Source organism: Stenella coeruleoalba (assembly GCF_951394435.1).
Source record: "Stenella coeruleoalba genome assembly, chromosome: 15".
In the NCBI taxonomy this organism is placed as follows: domain Eukaryota; kingdom Metazoa; phylum Chordata; class Mammalia; order Artiodactyla; family Delphinidae; genus Stenella; species Stenella coeruleoalba.
The window spans coordinates 86,787,639-86,811,699 of record NC_137161.1 but is presented as its reverse complement, the minus strand read 5'-3'; the positions used below and the strand labels follow the sequence as shown (position 1 = coordinate 86,811,699).

Below are 24,061 nucleotides of genomic sequence, written 5' to 3'. Positions count from 1 at the left end.
AGCACACACCGCTGCGACACAGGACGGGCCTGCCCCCGCCGGGTGTGTGCGAGGCGCTGCCTGATGCGGGCCCATCAGAGCTGTAAGCCCGGGCCTTGGGGCGGGAGCGGGCAGGGCCTTGGGGCGGGAGCGGGCAGGGCCTTGGGGCGGGAGCGGGCAGGGCCTTGGGGTGGGAGCGGGCAGGGCCTTGGGGCGGGAGCGGGCAGGGCCTTGGGGTGGGAGCGGGCAGGGGAGAGAGGGCTGTGGGCCCTGAGGACGAGGATGCTGACCACAGCCCCCAGGGCCTGCGGTGAGGAGGGCCACGGCCCAGGGCAGGCACGGGGCCCAAGGAGGACGCCCAGGCGACAGCTCAGACCCTGAAGGAAGCTGGCACCCCAAGGGAGCGCCAGTGAGGGAGGAGGGGGCATGAGTCGAGGGCCCAGGAAGGCGCGAGCACCCCGGCCGGCTGGGCCCCAACCCTGGTTCACGAAGACCAGCTGTGTGACCTCAGGCCTGTGAAACGAAAAGCACAAGGAACCTCTCGGGGTGGCTGAAGCCCCAGCAGAGCACCGGGCACGCGGGGCTTTGGCACGTCTGGCGCCCGCCAGGGCTGCAAGGGCAGCGGCAGCGGTGCGGTCACTGCTGCTCCCACCCCCACTTCATCTAGTTCTTCTCTGGCGCCCAGGGCAGACAGCGTGCAGGACACGGCGAGGCCGGCCCCTCCCGAGGCCCATCGCGCCCCGGCTTCGGAAGCCCCCCACCCGGCGAGGCAGGCATTGCCCGGGGATTCTCGAGCCCACTCCTCGGGGGCGGAAACCGCATCGGAGACGAGGTCCTGCCGATCCCAGTGTGCGAGCCCAGAGGCCGGGGCTGTGGCGCCCACAGCGTCAGGGGCCCCACTTCCGGGCCCTCCTGGTGGTGGGGGGGCATACCTGTGTGTTTTCACCGTCACAAGCCCACCCACGGCCAGAGCTGCTGCCCAGTTCACCCTCCTGGCCGACCGCTCAGCCCTCCGCCCACCTGCAGGGCTCCACGGGGACCCTTCCAACCCAGCCCTTCTGCCACCACGAGCCCTCAACGAGTCTAGCACCCCTACCCGACCCCACTCATCCCACAACACCGTCATGTTTTAATAAGCAAATGAAATTCATGACCCTAAACAGCTACAGAGTCCCGTTCCAATGGCCTCTCCACTCACACGGGGTCACCAAAAGAAACACAGTGGATGGAGGCAGAAACGTGGAACTGCTGCGCGGGAGGCTGCGCGGGAGGCTGCGCGGGAGGGTGGAAGCTGGCCTCCGCGAGCTGCGTTGCTGGGCCCAGTCCTGGCCGCTTGCTTCCCAAACGAGTGGGCAGTGCAGAGGTGGGCTGTGCCTCCGCCTCCTGGGGTCCCCTGAGAGCCGTGATGAGCACCGAGGGGTCCCAGTGTCAGGGGTGTCTGGGTTGGACAAACCCAGGCTCAAATCCTGACTCCACCACAAACCAGCTGTGCAACCCCGGGCAGGCGACTTAACCTCTCTGAACTTGCCCTTCTCACGCAAAATGGGGGCATGACCACCCGAGGGAGGGGCTGAAAGATGAACAAAGATTACTTGATAAACACGAAACAGTGCCTGCGGAGAGAAGGGCTAGGGGCGGCCTCGTACAGCCGTGAGGACCACAGGAGGAGGGAGGACGGGCCCACGGCTGGTACCTCCACCTCCCAATGCCCGCCCCTCTCCTCCCTCCCCCCTCATCCCGCCCCAGGCTCACTGGCCCAAACACGTCAGCTTTTCCTTCCGCCAAGTGATGGTCTCAGTACCCTTGAGCCCAGGCAGGTGTGGCAGCTCGCTCACAGGCACAGCACTGTACAGGCCACAAGCCGTCACGTGTGTCATCCGTGTGCTTTTCAAAACTGCATCAGGCAGGGCTCCCAGCCTGGGGTCGCCAGGAGCCGGTGCCGGCGACCAGCTCTGGGACGAGACAGCCGGTGCGGCTGTGGTTTCCTCACGCCTGCCCCTCTGAGCGGCTGGGAGGCGAAACCACAAGAGCTGAAGCCCACGGGCAAGGCCAGCGGCCACTGGTCTGAGACCCCAGCACACCCTGGTGCTCCTACCACACGGCAACCCGTGGGGACCAGGCCCCAGGACCTGGGGGCCTCCCCCCTAGCCTCCCACTCCTGTTAACACGACCAGACTGCTCACAGCACGGGGCTGGCACAGCGGAGCAAAGGGATCCAAGGGCATCGAGCCCACAGGGGACGCTCCCCACCAACCCAGGGCAGCTCTGTGCTCGGGAGCGGGTGCCCCTCCCGCCCACACTGCCTGGGCACCAGCCGACGGGGCTCCCGTGGGAAGGAGGCCACCCCCAGGGGCTGCGGAGGCGAAGGAACCGACGCGACTTCAACTCCATCTAAAGACAACAAGAGGCAGGAGAGGCGGCCACCCTCTGAGGCTACGGACACCAGCAAACGGGGCGCTCAAACCACCTGACACGTTCTGGAAAACCCACAGCACTCGAGAAGGATGAAATTCACTTTCTCGCTCTGTGTTCACTGACGTGGAAGCAATTCCGGAAGAAAAGAAGGGACCCCGCGAAGGAGGGGAGCTGCAAGGGCAGCTCGGAAGAGAAGAACCACAGCCTGGCTGGGCAGCCTCCTGGAGGCCGGACGACCAAGAGCCCAGCGGGCTGCACCCCGCCCATTCCCCTCCCCAGGGACGGCTGACGGCGCTGGCCGGGAAGACGATGTCCACCCACGGCCCCGCCCCGCCCTGCGGCTACCCCTCCACTCTCACGCCTCTGGTCGCAGCCCCTAATCCTGCCGCCCTCTCCAGGACACCTCTGCTCGTGGCGCAGCCCCCTGCAAGGAGGCCTGAAGGGCCTCCACTGCCGCCTCTTGACCCTGGCTGGTTCTGGGGACCCGGGCCCCACCTCTGCAGCCCCACAGGTCAAGTCAAGGACACGATGCCCGGGGACACTGGCATTTCTGCCCCAACACTGGACCAGGACATGGCCTGTAATTTCCCCGACAGGTGCTCTGAACGTCAGGTTATCAGGAGAGAAGAGGTTGAAGAAAGGAGAAAGGACGTGGGAAAAGGCGCCACGTCCAGAAGACTGTGAGCTGCACGCAGCCCGCACACTGGCAGGGCCGAGGGCTGGCACTCGAGATGCTTCTCCTCCGTCTGCCTCCACCTGCACCCTTCCCACCCCGATGCCGCGGGATGAGCCGGACCCAAAGCCCCTGCACTACAGACACGAGCCCCTGCCCGAGACCCTGAGTGGGGCAGGGACCTGGGCTGCCAGGACTCCCTGGGCCACCTCCGCCTGGGCCTTCGCCTCCCTGCGCTGGGAGACGTGAACTCCAGCCGACGGCTGCAGGTTCGCAGGGTCAGAGGCCCTGCTTCCTCGGGTGCTGCCCAGCGCCGACAGGACAGCGGCCAGAGGCGACGTGCCACACCAGAGCATATCATATCATATTCAAACTTCAGAAAGTCAAGGACAGAGAAATCCAAAAGATGCCAGAAACCATGCAAGGGAAAATTATAAGTGTTGAAAGAAAAAACCCACCATCCTAGAATTCTGTATCTAGTGAAATTACCCTTCAAGAGTAAAAAATAAAGATTTTCTCAGACCAAAAAAAAAAACAAAGAGAGAGGGGGGTTTGTTGCTGGTGCACCTGCCCTAAAAAATATTAAAAGGCTTTCTTGAGAGAGAAGCAAAATGACAGAGGCCAGAAAGTCAGATCTACATAAAGAAAGGAAGAGATTCAGAGAAGGAATAATTGAAGGTAAAACAGAATCTTTTACTTTTCTTAGTCATAACTGATCTAATGGATAACCGCTCAAAGCAACAGCAGCAATGATGCACTGGGTGCCTGCAGCATCTGCGTGCGTGCAACGAAGGACAGCGCTACTACACAGGACACGAGGGACGACTTGGGAAGACGGTCATAAGGTGACTGCACTGAACTGTCAAATGGTACAGTGTGATTTCAAAGTGCACTTACTTTGAAATGTGTATTTCAAACTCCAGGGCAGTCATTAAAAAGAATTATTTAGGAAGTATAATTCATGAGCTAAGAGAGAAGAACTGAAATCATGCTCAGTTAACACCAAACAAGGCAGATCAAGAGGGGAAGATAAAAAAGAAACAATGAACAAGTGTCCAAATAGAAAAGAGCAACAGACCCCAGAGATACTGAACAAGAGACACCAGCTATGACATCACGTGTGAATGATCTAAACACGCCAATTAAAAGATACTGTCACAACTGTTTAAGAAACAACATCCCATTATGTTGTCTATAAAATACCCACATTAAATATAAAAACGCAGATAGACTTAAAAGTTAAGGGATAAAAATATGCCATGCTAACCTCAATCAAAAGAAAGAAGGCGGCAGTCCTTAGTAATCTCAGGCACAGCAGACTTCAGGACAAAGAAAGCTATCAGGGATAAAGAGGGGCGTTACACAAGGACAAAGGGGTCAATACTCCCAGGAAGACATAATGCTTAACACACATGTGCCTAACAACAGGGGGTCAAATTACATGAGGCAAAACTGACAGAACTGCAAGGAGAAAGAGGTGTATCCACCTGGCATAGCTGGAGACCTCCACACCCCTCTATCAGTAACTGACAGATCCAGCAGTCAGGAAATCAGGGAGGACACAGCTGAACCAAACAGCACCATCAATCAACTAACTGGGTCTGACACTGATAAAATATTTCATCCAACAACAGCAAGATACACATTGTTCTCAAGTCACACGAACATTCACCAAGATAGACCACATTCTAGGACACAAAACACATCTCAACACATTTCAAAGAACACAGATCAAGCAAGGTAAGCTCTCGGAGCATACTGGAATTAAACCAGAAACTGGTAACAGAAGCATGGTTAGACAGTCCCGAAACAGGTGGAGATTAAACAACACTTCTAAATAACACACAAATCAAAGAAGAAGTCTTAAGAGAAATTTAACAATATTTTTAACAGAATGAAAATGAAAACACAACTTATCAAGATTTGTGGGATGTAGGAAAAGCAGCACTTAGAGGGAAATTTATAGCCTTAAATTCATATTTAGAAAAGAAAATCTAAAATCAATCATCTAAGCTTCCATCTTAGGAAACTTAAAAGAAGAGCAATATAAACCTTAAGCAAGCAGAAGAAAATCATAATAAAAATAAGAACAAAAACATCAATGAAACTGGAAACAGGAAATCAACTGAGAAAACAAACAAAACCAAACACATGTTCTTTGAAAAGGCAGCAAAAATGATAAACCTCTAAGCAGGCTGACCAAGAAAAAAAAGAGAGAAGACACAAATTCCTAGTATCAGAAATGAGAGGGGGGTTATCACTATTAGTCCCATGGATGTAAAAAAGAATACAGCAGCATTATCAACAATGCTATACCCAGAAATTTTAAAACTTAGATGAAGTGGACCAATACCTTGAAAGACGCAAACTATCAAAATTCACAAGAGGAGAAATAGAAAATCTGAGTAGGCCTGTGTCTATGAAAGAAATCAAATTAATACTTAATAACCTTCCTAAAAAGAAAGCACCAGACCCATATGGTTTCCCTGGTGAATTCTACCAAATGTTTAAGCAAGAAATTGCTTAAACTCTTCCAGAAAACGGAAGCAGTCATACATACATTTCTGCGTATGATACTGTAATGGCGGACACGTGACGCCATGCATTTGTCAAAACCCGAAGAACTCTACGATACAAAGAGTAAACCTGAATGTAACTGATGGACTTTAATTAATGATAATGTATCGATATTGGTTCATTAACTGTGACCTTTATACCACACTAATGCAGGATGTTAATATTAGGCAAAACTGTGGGGTGGGGGAAATAAGATGGGAGCTCTATACCATCTTCTTGGTTTTTCCATAAACTCTTCCAAAAGCAAAGTTTACTAATTAAAAAATATTCTATAATATGGACATCAACATAACCCTCTGCGCCCCCCCTCCCCCCCAAAAAAACAAGCAACAAGCAAAAAAACAATAAAAGGAACTGGAGTCGAGGGAGAACAAATCAGCTGCTCGAGTCAGATGACAGCACATTTCTGAAAAGAGTCTATGGAAGTCAAAGGACAGTGGAAGGAACCCTCAAAGGGTGCAGGTGGAAGGCTGCCAACCTAGAACTCTACACTCAGCAAAAAAAAATCCTCCAAAAGTAAGTTTAGTAAATACATTTTCAAGCCAAGAAAAACTAAGACAATTCCTCAGCACACATCACACCAAGGGAAGTACTAGAGGGTATCAGTACAGACAGAAGAAAAATGATCTCATGGACGTTTATGCAGGTAGTAACAAATATGTATAAAAGCAAAGTCACAATGGAAACTGATAAATATTTTCAACTAAATAAGAAAAATACAGTATATCAACACTAAATTATGCATCTAAATTTACAGCCTTAAATGCATACATGAGAAGAGAAGGTTAAAACCAATCATCTGCATATACAACTCAAAAAGTCAGAACAAGAAAAACAAATTAAACCAAAGAAAGGTAATAATAAGTATAAAAATAGAAATTAATGAAATAGAATACATACAGTATAGAATCAATAAACCAAAACTTGGCTCATTCAAGTGATTAATTGAACCCTTGATGAGACAGATCAAGAGAGAGATTAAATAACCAAATAATGAGACTGAAAAAGACATAACCACAGACCATTAAAAATATTTTAAAATCTAACAAGATATACTAAACTTCACATGAATTTAAAACTTTAGATAAAATGATAAAATAGGGCTTCGCTGGTGGCGCAGTGGTTGAGAGTCCGCCTGCTGATGCAGGGGACATGGGTTCGTGCCCTGGTCCGGGAAGATCCCACGTGCCGTGAAGTGGCTGGGCCCGTGAGCCATGGCTGCTGAGCCTGCGTGTCCGGAGCCTGTGCTCCGCAAAGGGAGAGGCCACAACAGTGAGAGGCCCGCGTATAGCAAAAAAAAATAAAAATTAAAAAAAATAAAATAGATAATCTTTTAAAAAACAAAGCTTAGGGCTTCCCTGGTGGCACAGTGGTTAAGAATCTGCCTGCCAATGCAGGGGACATGGGTTCGATCCCTGGCCTGGGAAGATCCCACATGCCATGGAACAACGAAGCCCGTGCACCACAACTACTGAGCCTGCATGCTAGAGCCCGTGAGCCACAACTACTGAGCCCACGTGCCACAACTACTGAAGCCCGTGCACCTGGAGCCCGTGCTCTGCAACAAGAGAAGCCACAACAACGAGAAGCCTGCGCACCGCAACGAAGAGTAGCCCCTGCTCGCCGCAACTAGAGAAAGCCCATGCACAGCAACAAAGACCCAACACAGGCAAAAATAAAAAATAAATAAATTTATTAAAAAACCCACAAAGCTTATCATAACTGAATCAAGAAGAAAAAGAAAATCTGAATAGTTTCAAAGTCTTTAAAAGAAAAGAAAGCCCCAATATAGAATCTTCCCAACACAAAAACTCCAGGTCTAGATGCCTTTATCGGTGAATTCTACCAAACTTTTAAGGAAGAAATACCACCAATCTTACACAAATTATTACAAAGAAGAGAAAAGAGAATTTCCTAACTCATTTTATAAAGTCAGAACAACCATGACACCAAAACCTGACAAGGACTTTATAAGAAATAAAAATTGTCAAGATCTCTCATAAACACAGATGCAAAAATCCCTGAACTGCTTATTAGCAAACCAAATAAAGCATTACTTACAAGGGATAATCCAGACAAGTCTGTTTATTCCTGGAATGCAGTTTGCTTTAACATTTGGAAATCAATTAATTAAATTCTCCAAATTAACAGAATAAAAAAGAAAATCATGATCATCTCAATATATGCAGTAAAAGCAGTTCATTAAAATTCAACAGCTATTCATGATTAAAACAATAAAACGAAAAAACCCTCACAGCCAATGAGGAACGGAAGGGACACTCTTTGATCTGATAGATTCCCGCACGACAGTCATCATCTGTGACAGTGGAGGACTGAAAAGGAAGCAAAGCTATTGACACTTCTGTTTAAAACAGTACTGGGGAATCTAAGTCGTAGAATAAGGCAAGAAAAGACATAACGGTATGAAGATCAGAAAGAACTGAAAAACTATTATTAGTAGCTGACACAACTGTGAACACAGAAAATCCATTAAAACTTGCAAATAAATTATTAAAATAAGTAAACTTAGTAATGTTGCCGGATCAAAGTCAAAATTCAAAGTTCAATTACATTTGTACATGCCAGCAAAAAGAGTTAGAAAAAGAAATCCTGGCAAAGATGCCATTTATAATATCATCATTAAAAAAAAAAACCCTATGAGATAAGATGTCTACCTAGAAAACTTTAAAAACATTACTGAGAGAAATTAATGACCTAAAAACGTGGAAGCAAATAAAGACGTTCATGGATCTGAAAACGTAACGTTACAGAGATGCTATTTGATCACCGCACTCCCAGTAAAGTCTCGGCAGGTTTACTGGCGGAAACTGACACTTGACAGGAAAATGCAGAGGGTGGTGATCAGCCCTGGCAGTCGGATGACAAGGGCGGGGGCGGCCTCCCTATCAGAGAGCGAGGCTCAGTAACTACGGCAGTGTGGTTCCAGCGAAGGGAGAGAGAAGCCCAACACTGAGTGCAGAGACGGCCCGATGCACAGAGGCACACTTAGTCTCATGCAGGCAGCGCTCAGGAGCAGCAGGAAAGGGCCATCTTTTCAATAAATGGTGTCGAGTCAACGGAACGTCCATATGGGGAGAAAACGAAGCTTGCCAAACACAATAAACCTTCGTGCTGTGAAGTTAAGCGTGAAGTAGCAAAACGTTAAAGAAAATGTTATTATAAGATACATCAGTGTCTTGGGGCAAGCAAAGCTTTCTTAAACAGTGAATACACAAAAACTAATAACCATAAAGGAACTTTCACGTGGACAGAGTAGGTCTCATTAAAATCAAGAACTCAGAGTGAAAAGCTGGGAGAAAATATTTGCAGAACAAACACTGGACAAAAGGCTAGGACCCAGAATATACAAAGAATTCTTACAAATCAGGGAGGAAAAGGCAGAAGGAAAGAAGGGGCAGTGAACTTGAAAGGGGCTTCACCGAAGCAGATCTCCAAGTGGCCGGTGAACATGTGAAGAGGGGTCCAACCTCACCCATACCCTGGGAGGTCGCTGACCCTCCCCGGAGCGGCAGGACTTATAGGAACCACCATGCAAAGCGTGAGCAAGGCTTTGAAGCCAACAGGAGTGCCCGTGCCCTGCCAGCAAGTGTGTAAGCGTCACAGCCACCTTGGCGAACTGACACAAACTGCACAGGTGAACACACAATGGACCCTCCCAGGGGTGCAGAGACAGAGCTCATGCGTGTGCACGTGACCCAAAGACGAATGAAGGAACTGTGCCCAGCAGCACTATTCCGAGCGACAGAAACGAGCACAGAAGATCACACGCTGCACGATTCCACGTACAGAAAGTTCAAAGCCCAGTGAAACCATCTTCCGCAGGAACGTTACACACTGATAAAAAGTTGACAAAAGTAAGTGTTAAAAAAAAGATATTCTGTAGTTTCAGAAGCACGGCTATAGCTGTACAGTCACACTTACAGTAAACAGCTTCTCGGAAAAAACATTCTGCCTGAAGACCAGCTCCCTCTCCCACCCCTGCCGAGAGCAGGAAGGACCCACGGGGAGGCCGAAGGAGTCACACACCGGGCGGGCAGCGTGGCAGCAGAGCGCGGCCACAGGTGACCCGGACTTCCAGCAGATGCCAGGGAGCCACGTCAGTAGTGAAGAGGACCAGGAGGGGAAGACAGCGGGGTGGTCCCAGGGAGACCTGAATGTCACACAGGTGGCCTGGAACAGAAGGGAGCCGCCTGGAGAGAAGAGATTAGCGCGGGAGTTGTGATTATAATGCAGAGAGAGGGGACGGAGCAGGGACAGACCGAAACCTCCATGGAGGAGAAGCAGGGCTGACCCCCAGGCCACACTGAGCTGCGGGAGAAGGCTGTCGTTTCTCACCCAAAGTGCCCAGTTCCTCCTCCCGAGAAAACTGAGCTCCTGAGGCCCGAGGTCTTCCAGACAGTGTTTGCCCTAGAATTCTCCTGGGGGCGCAACAGGAGCCAGTGACCCCAATCCTGACCCTCCAGGCCAGCGAGGCCAGGAGAGAGGGTCCAGAAACAGCAGGGCAGAGGGAGGCAGCCCGTCAGCGCGGCCCTACCTGGTCCCTGCACAGCAGAGGCTACGCACCGAGGCCAGTGCACAAGAGGCAGCCGGGAGATGTGGTCCAAACCCAGGGTGGAGGAAAAGGGGCTCTTGCGACAAAAGTCCTCAAAGTAGTCAAAGCTCAGGAACTCCCGTACATCGGGTATAAAAAGGCCAGTTCAGTGGATGATGAGTGAGTTAGAGGGTAATTTTAACAGAATGCAATTCTATTAACTTCCTGGAGAAACCTGAATAAAGTGTCCCCGAACACGGGTCTTGCTTGGCTTCTTCCTAAGGAGCGACGGCTCATTTGCAGCCGCTTCTCGTGCCAATGAGACCCCGACGAACAGGCTTCTCCAGGACAGTCTTGGGCGACGGTTCTGGAGGAGCCAGAGCTTCCACAAAAGGCAGCGTAACCCCTTTAAAAGTGGTGAAAACTATTAACCTGTGCTCGATGAAAATGCTCCCAGAACAAATCAGACATCGCCCTGGTCACAGCAAACTGAGGACATGAGAAGTTCTTCCCTAGTGAGCTGGTTCGCTGTAATAAACCCTGATTGTCACGTCCTCACCGCTCTGCTCACGGGTCAGCAGGAACAAGCAGGCCCTGCACCGTGCAAACGGCCACGACCTGGGCTCTCAGTGGCTGCTCCCCAAGCCCGCCTGCTCAACACGGGATGACAGCGCGTGTCGTCCCCCCCGCCCCCCGCTCCTCTCCACGTGTCACTCCCTGTGTCTGTCAGCCTTCTGCAATGGTCTTATCGTTTACGGAGCTCTGGTCTGCCCAGGCCATCAGATGCAGAGCAGGTCCATGGAGGAGAGGGCTGGCCAATCCGAAAGGCAGCTCCTGTGCCCAGGGTTCCGCTTGCGTCCACCCCGGAGGCACCTACCAAGTCAAGTCCTGCCCTGCCGGCCCCCGCACAGGGAAGGGCCGAGGTCCTGTCTCACTGCCCCGCACTCCACGCACCGGGCACAGCCATCTGAGGTCTGAGTCACTGTCAGGGCCTCCCCCACCCCCCAACTGCCTACACCAGCCCGCGGAGGGTGGAAGAGACGAGCTGCAGCTCATCTGTGTTTCTCTGTATTTCTCACCAGCAGCCGTGTTCCTGCAACTTCAACCTCCTGATAAAAAGCCCTACAACACCTACTGCAGGCAGGAGTGGGAACCACTTGAGATTTCCCTGAGCAGTGTTACTGAGATTTCACACGGCTCTGCTACAAATTCCATCTCATTCACGTTCACTGTATGATGTGTCCCCAGCATCGCCGGGACCCAGCACTGAGCTTCCTACAGCAGGGCCTCACCCGGACGTGCCGACAGCTTGGGCCCCGCCTTCGGGAGCCAGTGCTCCAGGCAGACTGAAACACCTCATCGCGTGAATCGAAGCCCCGCACAGCCCTGGGCTCCAGCACCTGCTGCTCGTGGGCAGCCATCCCGTCTCCGCCGCTCACCAAACTCCGAGTCCCAGGGGCACCGGCAAGGCCCAAACAGCTCTCGCTAAATTAAAAGCAAGAGCTTCCTCAACGTGAAGGTCAAGCGCCAGACCGGGGTTGCTGCCCCAGCCCCACGGGCAGCTACCCAGAGCTCAGGGGCCAGCTCCCTCTGCCAGGTCGCCCTCAGAGCGCGGCTCTGCTGACAGGCCCGGAATTCCAGACCAGGGCTCAGAGCACAAGCACGAACCCACGGGGCAGCGTCCTCAACGAGGCCTCGCGTCCCAGGTGGAAACTCGAGCCAGCGTCACTCTGGATTCAAGTCCAGGGTGGTGGAGGCCCAGCCAGCGTCAGGCGAGTCTGTGAGATGCCAGTCGAGTGAAGAGACTGTCCCGTTCTCCAAGAACTCAGCCTGGGGGGCGACACGGTGGAGACAGGGGGCGGGGCCTCGGCAGGGGCGGGACGTGAACAGGGCCGAGGAGGAGAGCGCCCAGGGCTGCATGGGGTGGGGGGAGCGGCACGGACAGGGCAGTGTCTCCTCTGTAGAGGACATCCGACAGGGTAACTCATTCCCGGGCACGTGTGCACAGGCCCGATGCCCCAGTGCCCCCGGGCCCCTAAGGGCAAGAGCAGTGTCGCGGGTCCGCACCTCCACACAGCTCATCCAAGTGCTCCCGCGCGTCTGGGTCTCCGCATACCTGCTGATGCCACTGCAAGACACAGAGCACCAAAGAGCTCACGCCCCAGCCCAGTCTTTTCACTCGCTCATTCAACAAAGGCCATCAGCTACCGACCTTGCCCCAGGCCCCGTGCCAGCCTCCCGGCCACTGCATCCATCCGCCAGGGCACCAGGCGGGAGCCTCCCCGTTGAGGTCAGATCACCCAGACCGCAGGCCTCAGCTCGGCTGCCTGTGCGGGCCGTAAGGGATCAAGCCTCTCTGAGCCTCATTTTCTCAACCATGAAGGAGACGAAGTCTTGTATCCCAGGTTACTTGGGGGACGAAATAAGATCATTTATGGAAACCCCACAACATCAGTGTTTAATTTCAGCTGCTGACTGCTGTTATTAGTCCCACCTCCTTGGAATGCTGCCCCCCATACCAGAAACCAAAACAAACAGCTGGCTCTTCGGACTCAACCCCCCCCTCAGATTAAGTACGGCTGCCCGGAGGGCGCCCTCCCCTCCTCCCGGGACGCTGGTGGCAGGAAGGCCGAGCTCTCCTTGGAGGCCCGCTTCCTCTCTTCCGGGGCTGCTCTCTGCCGCTCGGACTGGGTCATTGCTATTGCTGCATCTCCAAGCGGCTGATTCTTTCCTCTGTTCCCTCCACTCTCCCACTGACTCATCCGTGACGTTTTTATTCCAGTTACTGTGTCTCCAATTCTTCCGTAAAGCGCCCCATCTCCCAGCGCTCTGGCTGCGCAGGGGCAGCTGGCTTTGCTGTCTGCACCTTTGGCAGTCCTGGCTGCCGACCTCTCCAGCTCCGCGTCTGGGACAAGAGGAAACAGCAAAGGCCGAGAACTCATCACGCGTTGCTCCTTGGGTCCCGAGGTCCCCAGCCTCCACCCTTCTGAGTCTTCTATGTTTGTTTTATAAACAATATCCAGGGTTTCAGTTGTACTTAGCAAAAGCAATGGGAAAAACTGAGTCTACTCCATCTTCCTGGAAACAGAAGTCTTAGTTGTTCTTTAAAGTCACTCACTCAGCAGGTAATGGGCACCGCGGAGGTGCCGGGCGCCTCAGCAGACGGCACCCGAAGCGGCGCAGTTTAGGAACAACAGGCGTCCAGCGCTGCTCCTGGCTCACAGGTGACACTCAGCACGTGCAGAACTAAACCAGGTGAGGAAGGGCGTTGAAGGCATCTGATTCAGGTCACTAAACCCCCTCTGCCCAAGGAAGGCAGGACTGCAGCACAAGGGTATTACTTCCAAGTTGCAAAGTCACCAACTATCACCAATGTGGCCCACAGGGGGCGGGGGGGAGGCTGAAGGAGAAGATCACTCTGGTGCCCACCCTCCCAGGCCCACCTGCCACCAAAGCTCCCCGTGTGGATCCAGTTCTGTTCCAGCGAGGCCTGCACACCCAGAGGTCAGGAAGAGCCCCTGGCAAGGTTGCCGGGCGCTGTCTCTATTGCCCAGAGAAAAAGACCCCCCGCCGCACACACACCTAACATCCACTGCAGGTTAACTACATCCCGTGATGGCATCAACGCGCTTCATTTATCCCACAAACACTTAGCAAGTCCCTCTGTCTGCAGTCTGCCTTTTCTTCTTCCGAACAGTGGTATTGGGACTTCCCTGGCGGTCCCAGTGGTTAAGACTCCACGCTTCCACTGCAGGGGGGAACGGGTTCGATATCTGGTCAGGGAACTAAGATCCTGCGTGCCGTGCGGTGCAGCCAAGGAAAACCCCCAAACAACCAAAAACACAGTGGTATTAACAGGCAGAGGATACGGCCACCAGCTGACCCCTGAGCCGAAGGTTACCTTTACCAAGAAGACGGGCTTCCAGGGGATACGGCCCTGTACTTACAAAGTTTGGTCTCTACGCTTTGCATTCTTTTTATTTATAAAATTGCTTATGCAAAGGTATTACCACGCATAACGTATTCAATTATGCAGTGTAAGATGTAGCCTTAACGGAGAAAACTCAAGTCAACCACATAGACCCTTCAGGAAATACTGAAAAAAAAAAAAAAAAAAAAAGACTATGTCACTGAGTTCCAAGCGTGTCTGAATGCGCACGCCTCTCCCAGTCCACAGGGACACAATATAAATATATAAACTAGCGCGCATCTCACTTCCCGCTGTCTTCTTGCACAGTCTGCCTGGAGCTGACACCCTTCTCATCCTCAGTGGCAGGGCCTGCATTAGCATGTAAATAGCTGGCAGATACAGGAAATGAAAGCAGGAAGAGCTCTTTAATTAACTTTAATCCTCTGAAAATCCAGGCAGCAGTCTGCTCTGACAGTTCTCCCAGGTCCTCCTCAGAAGGCGGTCCAGCCAGAGGGCCAGTCTGGGAAAGGGACACTTGGGTACCTGGCCCACAAACGGCTGTGCCATGACTGTCACCTGCAACCTGGGGACGGTCCGCGGAGCGAAGCCTGGGCGGACACCCAGGGCCCTGCCAGCTGGGGAGGGGTGTGGGGGCGGCGCTGGTTGGGCTCCCATCCCCAGTCCCAGCCGACCCTGGCGACAACCCTGCAGGTCTCCCTGCCTTTTCCTTAAAGGGCAGGGCGGGCCAGGGTGGGCCGGGGTGGGGGGTGTGGGGGGGGGTGGGGTGGGGGGGTGGGGTGGGGGGGTGGGGTGGGTGGGTGGGGGGGTGGGGGGTGGGGTGGGGGGTGGTGGTGGGGATCAGCACCGCCCCAGGCCTCCTGCCAGGCCCCAGGGAGCTCTGGGGTGGGCACATCTGACTCATTCCTGCTTTGAACCAGTGAGGAAAAGGCCAAGGGGGACCTGTCACTGGAAGACACCGCATACCTCCTTCTGCAGCTGGCGGCTGGTGGCTTTGGGGCCGAGCAAGGGCTTGGGCACAGCCGGGTGGCCAGCACACCTCTCTGAGAGCGCGGGCCCACGGGGCAGTCGCTGCCCACAGTCTGGCAGGGGGTGGAAGGAGGACGTGTCCAAAGCCAGACAGATGGGCCGAACAGGGAGGGCCAGTGGGGACAGGCCCGAAGTGACACAAACCGCAGCATCACGGCAGTGCTCACAGAGCAGGGACCGCGACCACAGGCACCGTTCCAGGGGTGCCACCACCACCCCGTTTTCTCCAACGGTGAGAGCGAGCCGTAGACCGACTAAGACCGCAGCCAGGACACACGAGGCAGTGACCGCGGCACCCATCCGAACGCACACACTCTGGCCCCAGGCACCACGGTCCAGGTTTGGCCCCATGGGGACGAGGTGGCCAAGAGAAGCCACCTGCGCCTGTGCTGGAAGGAGGGAGAGTGCCACAAACACACTGGAAATGGTATTTTCAAAACACAAGACGAGATCCCAAAAGAGACGGGCGCACATACTGAGGTGTTAGTCCCAAAGATCGTGAATACGGTGCAGCAGCAGAGATGGCCTGGAGGTCCCAGGCACAGGCCAACCCACCAGGCGACCTGGACAAGGTTCTTCTCAGCTCCCGGCTGCAACGGTCCTGCCTGTGCTGCGGCGGGAGGCCACCTCCCCCCGCCCCGCTCAAGCTCACTGGACTCCCTCAGAATGAAAAGGGGCGAGGCAGGCACGAAGTTGCCTGCTCCAGTGAAACGGGAGGACGCGTGGAAAGGAGGCCGCCACGCCTGTCTCCGTGTAAAGGGCAGGCACGGCGCTGAGAGGGGATGAGAAAAGCAGGGCGGGCGCCGCGCTGGGCCTGCACTTGCCGAGGGGAGGCACGCACCCCAGGCCGCGCGGCTGGTAGCCAAAACTGGAACTCAAGGCCTCTGACTGCGCCCGCGCATCAAGGTCTCCCGCGCAGAGGAGCGTAAGCAGGGGGCACACCGCCCCTCCGCAGCCCCCGCCCTCTGCGCGGCTGGCCGGGCATGGAGCTCGGTCCCGAGGCCGGATCTGGGAGGGACAGGCCCTGTCTGCCCACCCGCAGGCCATGGAGTCAAGGTTGCAGGCGGCCCCCGCAGAGCGCAGTGTTCCCGATGGGCGGTGCCATGAGACGGCTCTGTGGCCCAGTCGCTCCACGCTCCCCAGGAAAGCCCCACGGAAGCCAGGTGCACAGCCCCCCGCCGCCAACGCTCTCCTCGTACGTGCATCTCACGAGCAGCCCAGAGCTCCTTCAGGGGCTCTCAGGTGGCTCAGCGAGGCCGGCTTTCCGGGAATAAATCATGCTTCTGTAACTAGCAACGTTTCTTTAACCGGAGGTTAATAAAGGTCACCGGCGAAGGCTAACCAGCGGGTCTGATCTTAGAGACGTTCATAAAGCTGTGGAGAAGGTCCTTTAGGGCAGCTTCTCATCAGAGCCCCGGGGAAGCCCAGAGAAGAGCCCGGCACTGACCGGGATGTGCAGGCCCAGGGCAGAGGTGAGGTCTAGCGGAATCCCTCGGGGGATGCGGAGGGAGAGGGGGAGGGAAGGGGCTCCATCCCCAGCCACACGCCACTCAGAGGCCGTCCTGGGCCTCACGCTCTCAGATCGGGGAGCATGTGACGGACACAGAGCAGTGAGTGCACACGGTGCTCTGGGAGTCCCCAGAGGAGGCCAAACCACCGGCCGCCCCTCACCCCAAGCGCCCCCCACCCCAAGCACGTAGTCCTCAGAGCCTCCCCAGCGGCACAGGGAGGGGCTGGGAGCGAGCAGGCTTCTCTCCCTCCAGCCGGGCCCCCAGCCCTGGCTGTTCGCTATGCCAGGCCCCCGCCCTAGAATCGGGGTCTCTGAACACCGCTGGGGGGTGCAGGGACAGGCCGCGTCCCCTGAAATCCCCGCCTGCTGACCCCTCCCGACTGGAGGCTGGCTCCCGCCTCCTCACCGCGTTTACCTGCTGGTCCCAGCTGCACAGCCCCACCTGGCCAGCACCCTCCCACCTGCCCCCAGCGGCCTCTGCAAACCCAGGGCCCGCCTCCTGCTCTTCCTCAGAGGCGCCACGCACCCACCCTCAGCGGGACACTGGAGGACGCTAAGGAGGGAAACCTTGAAACACAGCGAAGCTTGCTTGAAACTCCTAGTCCAGAAGAAGTCAACGAACCTGGGAAGGGGCAAGGCCAGCAACGGCCCAATTCCCTCATGCTTTGCAGAAGGCAGGCCTTGAACACGGAGAGCGCCCCACACAGGCTGGAGGACCGCCTGCCAGAGCTGACAGCCCCTCATGGGCCTCCACCTTCAACGCCTGCCTCGCGCTCGACTCTGACCCGATACGGAATGTTGTCTCGGTCAGCTAAGGAGCAGGTATCAGTCACCCGCGACCAAGGAGCCGACATCCAGCCCCAGGCCAGAGAAGGCGGGACCCCTCTGGACCCCACTGTCACCCCCAAACCCCACAAGTGCACAGATGACAGGGCAGGACTGGCCCGGTGCTGCCTGGGAAGCCAGGTATCTACTGGGCACAAGGCATCGACGCCCGCGCTACCCAACGCTACCCCCGTGCACCCACTTTACGGCTGGAGACCGGGAGCCTCAGCCATGCTGGGGAGTGGGCCGCCGGGGAGAAGGTCCACGAGCCACCACAGACCCTCAAGGGCACCCGCCGGGCTTCTCTTACCGCGCCCCAGCCTGCCGCCAACCCCCTTCCCAAGCCCCAGGTCCCGCAAGTGAACGTTATTGCCACCTGTCCCCATTCTCCAGACACAGCGCAGTGCTGGAAATGACCGACAGCAAAGCAAGCACCACAATTCTGGAAAGGGACCCAAGGATGCGTCCCGCTCCGCCACAGCCGTGGCGCCCAGTACAGGGCACACACCCACTTGTTCCAGTCGCCCTGAACCGTGCTGTCTACCCGCGGCCGCGAGGAACCCCATGGAGCTAATTCTGGAAGAATGTCCTCCCCTCCTCCTCGGCGTTTTATGAGGGGCAGTCTGGGCCTTTATGGGCAAAATTAACCAAAAGAACATTGGCTCCAAAGCACACTCCCTGCATTTGACTGTTTTCCGTTGGATGATGGATGTTATCTAATACCTTCCAGGCTGGGCACACCCTGGGTCTGTAAATACAGATCCCATTTCGTGGCGGTTTAATGACCATCACAGTGGCCAGGGCTGGTCCTCGTCTGCTGGGCCTCGTGGTCCAGGAGGTCTCGAGGGAAGAGTAGCCTAACTGCGCTAAACAACCAGCTTTCCAGAATGAAAACACACACACTCACATGTGCACTCGCACCCACGCACCACTCATGCAGACCCGTGTGTCCACGCCCACGCACCCACACATGCAGACAGGCACATGCTCCCAGACACCCCGACCAGACATGAGGGGACGGTGACAGGACGGGGGGTGGGGCTCAGGGCAGAGTCAGACACGCCTGCCTGGCCTCGACCTGCCCTCCTGGGCACGCTCCTCAACCTTCCCCAGCTAGGCCTCCTCTTCCGTAAGGAGGGAGTCTGCAGACCCCAGCTTGCGGCATTTTCACCGCGACTTTTAAACAGGATTCTTAGAAAACGTTAATGAAGATAAGGTAATGTGAGGACGACTTACTGAAGGCCTGCTTGTCCCAGGCCCCACACCAGGTAAGGACAGAGTTTACTGGGAAACAAACGCGACAGATGAGGATAGGTGCGGCCCTGCACAGCCAGCGGTGGGCGATGGGCGGGTGGGCCAGCTCTGCTGTGTGTCCCGGAGGTGCAGGCGTTCCAACACTGGGAGGGGCTGGGAGGCGCCGGCCTGCAGGAGGCAGACCCCAGCTGCAGAAGCGGCTGAGCACGGTGGGGGTGGGTCGGAAGCATCCCAGACCATCGTTGGCGCCCGGCCCACCTGCACCACGCCTGCCCCCTCCCAGGCGGCCTGCCCCGCTGCCCCCTTCCGGTGCCCACCCCACCTACAGCCACATGCACCTCCCAGTCTAGGCCAGGCCTAGTGCTGTGTTCACTGTGGTCTCTGTCTGTTTCTCAATCACTGGACACGTGTGAAACTGTGCTACCATTTTCATCGGGTTCTTCCCTCCTTTGTACCGTCACCGATGAAGTTTTTGAGCAATTTTGTGTAGCAGGGTAAGTTTTAGGAACACACGTGTCACGTTATAGCAGAATCGACTGTAAATGTTTGTTCAACTACCACATTTTTGTGAATATTAGTTTATACTTTAAAAATACTTTCAAAGTATCAGCTCCCAGAGTCAATCTCTGGGTCGGTTCTGTAGGGCGGCTGGGGGAGGGCACAGCGGGCTCCTTCCCCAGGACAGGAAGAGAAGGTTGAGAGAGGTGAGGGGTCTGGCTGCGAGAGACAGAGGTACAGAGCGACAGAGTTTAGGCTCCAACTGTTTTCTGAGTTGCAGCCCCAGGCTCTTCTTTCCCCCCAGAACAGAGAATCTAGAGCGAGTCTGCCCCAAGAATGCCACCTCCCCAGACCAGGTGCACAGGGAGGGCCACGCTGGCCTTTGGATACCAATACACCTAGGGCAGCTACAGGTCCCTCAAGAAAAGAGGTGGAGAAAACCAGGCATCCAGGGAGGAAGAGGAGAGGGGAGCAGCCCAGGGGGCCATGGGCTCCTGGGGAAGAACAGCTGCCCTGCACCCCGGCACAGGAAGTCAGGCCAGACGGGGGGTGCCGGGCACTGCCCAGCGTGGGTGGCGGGGAAACGTCAACCACACGAGTCGCACCCCCCTCACTGAACACCCCCGTGCTGTCACCTCCGAGGCCGCTACAGCTCCCGGCTGAGCTGAGCAGCCAGGAACCATCCCCACGTCAGGGGTGAACCTCAGGGAGAGCTGGGGGAGGCCTGGCTTCCTGGCCGATAGAGGCAGCCTGGGGTGGGGGGACGATGGAGCCAATGATGCGGAAGGCCCAGGGCCCCAGACCGAAGACGTGGGACCTGCCCCCAGGGTGTGAGTGCGGGGTCCCTCCAGGATCCCTAATCTGGGCAGTGAAACCAAGGACAGGGCAACAGGGGTGGAGGTCAGGCCCGCCAGGCCATGCCTCCCCAGGCCAAGGGCAGACAGGCCTGAGCCAGAACAGCCAAGCGAGGCCGTGGCACCTCTAACACTGAAATAATCACCAGGAGCGGCCTGGAGACAATTCGAACGCCACCAGCAAGACGCTGTGGCTATTTTTAGCAGCAACACTCAAGAGGCTGCCTGGCGGGGAACCATGTCTTTGAGCGTGACCATCAATTTTCACCTGCAGCCAACTTCCTTTCCTCTCAGGATGAAGGTTATTCAAAGATTTGGATTTCTTCGAAATTGAGTTAAAAAGAGAAGAGTTCTCCACGACCACAAGGGGGATTTAAAGTGTACGGAAGGACACTTGTGGCCAATGCAGCCTCGTCCTCCCAGGGCTCCCAAACCCTCCTGGCTCGGCAGGGGGCCCCAGGCTTGCGCGCAGGCGTCCTTAGTGAGTAGAGGCCCCTCCCCGGGCCCGGCAGGCCTCCGTCTCCCGCATGGTCAGAGCTGCGCTTGGACACGGCCCCTCTTCTCTAGTTCAGGCACCCCGGGATTCTCCACTACTAACCCCACTGCTGCGGGCCTTGGCTGTGGGAGCCCAGGAGTTGGAGGGTGAGCACGGTCTGGTCACCAGTGAGGAGAGGGGGGTGCCCGGCTCAGTGAGAGTAAATGAGACAGAATACTTTAATGCAGTATTTTAGAAACTCAAAGTTCACGCAAACAAGCCCCATGAACAAATGTCAAAACTGCAAATGACAGGACCTGGCCAGCGCTTGCCAGCCCACCTTTTCAGGCCTGCCCGAGGTCCCATCCCGTGGGCACCCACCCGTCCCGAGGGACTTCCCGGAGCCACGAGCAAGAGAACGGGCACAGGGCCTCACAAGCGCACGTTGCTGAAGGCGACCTTCTTCGGGGGGGTCCCAAGGGCTGCTGGGCTTTACACGCTGACACGGACGCATCTAGGGAGTAAAGGTGAGGGTGGGGAACCCTCGGATCCTGCCTCATCGACCCCAGCCAATGCCACGTGAGCCCCGTGGGAGTCGGAGCCCCACAGGCCGTGCCCCGCGCTCCACGGGAGGGCTGACCTCGGAGGGAAGAGCCCGAAACACAGGAGCGGGGATGGGGGCGGTGCCCGGGGGCTCCACCGCCCGCGCCCCCACCCTGTGAGCAGCCCGAGCAGATGGCCAGGGCCACGCTCCCCTCCACCAGCCGGGAGCGCCCACAAATGTGACCGCAGGGAGCCCGCAACCCACGAGGTGTGCAGGGCAACTCGGGTGCGGGGAAGTAGTGGAAATCCTACTTGCACTAATTTTTATAAGTAATCTTATTTTTTAATTTAAAAATGAATGTACTCATACTTAATTACTGAACACGTCATCACCGACCACGGGTCACACACATGCTTTTTAACACGGACTTGGCGCGCAGAGTGCAACGGTTTTACAAAGGCCACAAGCAAGCCAGGAGGGGACAGCGGGAGGAGCCCCTGGGGGAGGATGGGGTGCCCTCCGGAGTGCGTGGAGGAACCACACTCAGGGCGCCCGGGGGCAAAGCAGGTGGGAAGCTGCCTGAGGCACCGAGACCCACTGTCTCCAAGGCTCCCGGTGCGTCCGGCACCAGCGCCTCCACGCTCACCTCCTGCCTCTGCTCCTAAGCTTCATTGTTGGGGGAGGAATTAGCACCGTTTCCCAACTCGCTAATTTTAAGGCACAGCATCAAACAGACACATCTGTATCCGCAATCTGATCTCGCAGCCCACCCACTCGATGGCAGCCAGAAGCGGTGGGCGGGCCGCCCGTTCGGAGGCGGGTGGGTAGTGACAGAGCGCCGCCCTCGCGGGCGCCGGAGGCAGCAGGAGCGCTGCTCCTCGTCCACAGCGGGCTCCGGGCAAGTCGCCCTCTCTGGGCCTCGGTCTCCTTGCCCGTCACACGAGGGACTCAACACTGAGCCGAGATTCCGTGCGCCAAGCGCCTGCTACCTGCCCGCTGTCGGTGAGCCCCGGAGAAGAGGCCCGCCCTCCCGGGGGGGCCAGAGACACCCAGAGGCCCTCTGCGGCGGCGGGAGACCAGCGCACCTGCACAGCACATGCAGCGGGGCGCGGGAGCAGGTGCTGGGACAGCAACATTTTCTAGCCCCAGGGCACGAACAGGCCAGGAGGCCGGTGACAGAAGCAGGGTGTGACCTGAACGTCCTTTTTAAGGACACCCTTACTCAGATGGAAGCCGCTACCATGAAATGGGGACACAGGTCATCACTCCTGCGGAAGACGACAGGAGGGAGAGTGCTGCACTCGAGCTGTGTCTCCAAGGCCAGGGCCCGGGGGACACTTACCTCAGCGCCACCAGCCAGGCAGCGTTCACGGAGCAGAGCGCACTGGGTTCGGATCACACACGCCGCACCAGGACTGCCGCAGGGGAGCCATGCGGGCCCAGGCTTGCGGTGCTCTGAGAGGACCCACACCGCCTCCGCGGCACAGCCCCAAGGCTTCGGGGCCCAGGAAGCCGAGGCGCGCACGGGCGGGGCCGGGAGCTGTGCTCCCGCTGAGAGGGCACAGAAGTTAGTTAGTACAGGCGGAGATGGGTTACCTGAATCCAGCAGGATGCAGCTTCCAAACGGAGGGCCAGGTGAGGAAGGCTCCGGGCGGCAGGAGCCCGCAGGCAGGGCTGAGTGGCGGAGGGCAGGCAGGGCTGAGTGGCGGAGGGCACGCGGCTGCCCCTCCCGCCCCATCCAGCCCCTCCTCAGCAGCCAGAGGCAGCCCGCGCGCACCTCTCTCCCGCAGAACCACAAGCCCTATCTCAATAAACACCTTCAAACTGGAGAGGGACGGAAGGCATTTTGTTTTGATTTCATTATATTTCCTGAAATTGCTTTTCTCTCTGGAATTTCTTTCTGCCACGAGCCAGTCCAGCTGCCCCCTTGGTGGGATAATGTGATAATACTGGTGACAAGATTGCGTTTCTAATAACTTCGCATATGGCATTTCCTGTAACAAAACAGGAGGGCTTTTTTACTTAAATGGATATAATAGAAATGTCAGCCTGGAAAGGTAACCTGAAAGGACAAGAATGTTAATGTATGAAATCAAATTCTGAAGCCGAGAGGGCTCTGCTCATCTGCAGGAGGCGGAGGTGCCGGGCCGAGCAGACAGGCCGGCTGGCATCTCACTACCCGTCCTCTAGGCTTTTCTCGAGGGTCAGGAAAAGTGGAGGGAGGCGCTCTGAGAAAAAATCAGAGGCTGAGTCTGAACCTGAGTTTACAGAATGCAAATACCACTGCCCCTGCGCCCTACCGACAGGCGGAGAGCGTGATCCCGGCCAGGAGGGCAGGCGCGGGGCAGCAGGAGGGGGACAGCCCTCAGGTGGCTGGGCTCCGAGGAGAAGCTCTCGGAAGAGAAGGCCAGCCCCACTGGACAGACTGCTGCCTGGGAGCAGAGCGGCATTCAGACACCCAGGCAGGACGGCAGAACCCCACTCCCGAGACTCCCGCTAACTGGGAGCAGGGAAACGGGGCACAGGACAGGGGAGGAGGGTCCGAAGGAGCCCCACCCTTCAGGAGCCACCCACCGAGGCCGCCAGCACATGGAAGGCACGGAATGAGCATTTGTGAAAACCAGCAACTAGATGAGCAAAGGAACACACCAGAGTGCGTGTCCCCCTGGGAGGTGGACAGAAGCCGAGGGGCCAGGGCTGCAGCCATCCAGGAGGGCAGCATGTGAGCAAGGGCCGGGCCAGGTGTGGGCACGTAGGAGGCTCAGGCCTGCGGGTATCCTACAGACCTACCAGGAGACTGCTGATCTGCCATCTGTACCAGCCACTTCATGGCTCAAACACATTTTGCCCCTAATGTCTTAGCCGTGGAAAATCCTGGGACTGCTCCGTCCCAGGTCCCCATTACCCCATCTCTGGAACGGACTGGGCTCTGCTACGTGACGCTGTCC

General features: G+C 56.2%; 1 protein-coding gene across 5 annotated transcripts in view; it reads right to left on the bottom strand.

The window, feature by feature from the left end:
• MAD1L1 (mitotic arrest deficient 1 like 1) overlaps positions 1-24,061 on the bottom strand; it is a 314,290-nt gene that overhangs the window by 134,284 nt on the left and 155,945 nt on the right. Inside the window, exon 1 of one of the 5 annotated variants that reach the window (XM_079945110.1) lies at positions 22,456-22,570. The exons of the other annotated variants lie outside the window; for them this stretch is intronic. The gene's annotated coding sequence lies outside the window, so the exon portion shown is untranslated. Of the gene's footprint in view, positions 1-22,455; positions 22,571-24,061 lie in introns of those variants that run through there. 5 annotated transcript variants of the gene reach the window in all.